This window comes from Schistocerca piceifrons, chromosome 1, assembly GCF_021461385.2.
Source record: "Schistocerca piceifrons isolate TAMUIC-IGC-003096 chromosome 1, iqSchPice1.1, whole genome shotgun sequence".
NCBI lineage: Eukaryota > Metazoa > Arthropoda > Insecta > Orthoptera > Acrididae > Schistocerca > Schistocerca piceifrons.
This window is the reverse complement of record NC_060138.1, coordinates 1237889703-1237891306: the sequence shown is the minus strand read 5'-3', so window position 1 is coordinate 1237891306 and position 1604 is coordinate 1237889703. Positions and strand designations below refer to the sequence as shown.

Below are 1604 nucleotides of genomic sequence, written 5' to 3'. Positions count from 1 at the left end.
GACAGGGAGGCGGTACTGATTGTGGGCAATTGGTAACACAAATTTTTTTACTAAATTATATTCGAAATTAGTTTTGGTTTTTCAAAAACATTTGACAATTGAAGTTAAATTGGCCAGAAAAATGCATCATATTTACTAATTGATTCAGGAGCAATGAGATTTATACTGCAGGTATTATCCACCCTCGCTAAACCAGCATAAATCCAAATCATCAAATTACCTATGGCTCTAAATGATAATTAATTGAAACCCTCAGCTGCCGGCAGGTGATGTTAATATACCTCGATTGGGACAGCTGAAAAAGAGTGCCCCGACCAGGACTCGAACCCGGGATCTCCTGCTTACATGGCAAACGCTCTATCCATCCGAGCCACCGAAGCGTGCAACGGACAAGTCCCTGCAGTTGTGCTCTTCATCTATGTCCTCGGTGGCTCAGATGGATAGAGCGTCTGCCCTCTGAGCAGGAGATCTCGGGTTCGAGTCCCGGTCGGGGTACACATTTTCAGCTGTCCCAATCGAGGTATATCAACAACACCTGTCGGCAGCTGAGGATTTCAATTAATTATCATTTATTCTAGAGAAGCTGCACGGTCATCAATGGTGTCTGTTCTTTCGAGAACAATTACTATCTTCATATACCTATAGCTCTGTTAACAAATCTTAGAAATATTAACAGATTCTTCCGTCGGTTCTTGGTAGAAAAACATTATAATAATAAATGAAAAGCACCAGTTTGCTTCTGTTCTACAATATTACTTTTATTGCTAACCGGTTTTCGGCTCACAAGGGCCGGCCGCGGTGGTCTAGCGGTTCTGGCGCTGCAGTCCGGAACCGCAGGACTGCTGCGGTCGCAGGTTCGAATCCTGCCTCGGGCATGGGTGTGTGTGATGTCCTTAGGTTAATTAGGTTTAAGTAGTTCTAAGTTCTAGGGGACTTATGACCTAAGATGTTGAGTCCCATAGTGCTCAGAGCCAGTTGAACCATTTGGCTTACAAGGCCATCTTCAGACATTTACTGAGTAACCGGTTTTCGGCTTACTAGGCCATCATTTACTGAGTAAATGTCTGAAGATGACCTTGTAAGCCAAAAACCGGTTAGCAATAAAAGTAATATTATAGAACAAAAGGAAACTGGTGCTTTTCATTTATTATTAAATCTTAGAAACATGACAAAAGTGAGATATCTAACTAGCCTTTTTATCAAATCAGTTTACGTACTTTCTGGGATTACTCAATAATTACAAATTATCTATAAATTATCTATACTAACGCTCTGGCAAAAAAAATCATAATTATTTAACATCTTTACCTTGCTTGCATGAAGACTTCTGCTTCCATGTTCTCGTAATTCCTACATTACTCTAACACTTGGTGGCTTCACAGAGCACACCACAAAAACTGCCTACTCCATCCTCTTTCACTCACAGACAGCTGCATACAACTGTGCGCCCAGCGCTCTCTTACCCTAACACTACAATCTCAGACCAGAAGCAGTATCTTTGACTCTACGGTCGTGCACAGTCAGCGATCCGCTTTATAAAACCTATCAGAGACATACTTCGTTGTTAGTACACTAGTTTCATTTTAATTTACGAGTACATTAAT

General features: G+C 41.1%; 1 non-coding gene across 1 annotated transcript; it reads left to right on the top strand.

Moving 5' to 3' along the window:
- The first annotated feature begins 421 nt into the window (after positions 1-421).
- On the top strand, positions 422-495 carry Trnar-ucu. Its single transcript has one exon. It is a non-coding gene; the product is annotated as a tRNA-Arg (tRNA).
- Positions 496-1604: the final 1109 nt, after the last annotated feature.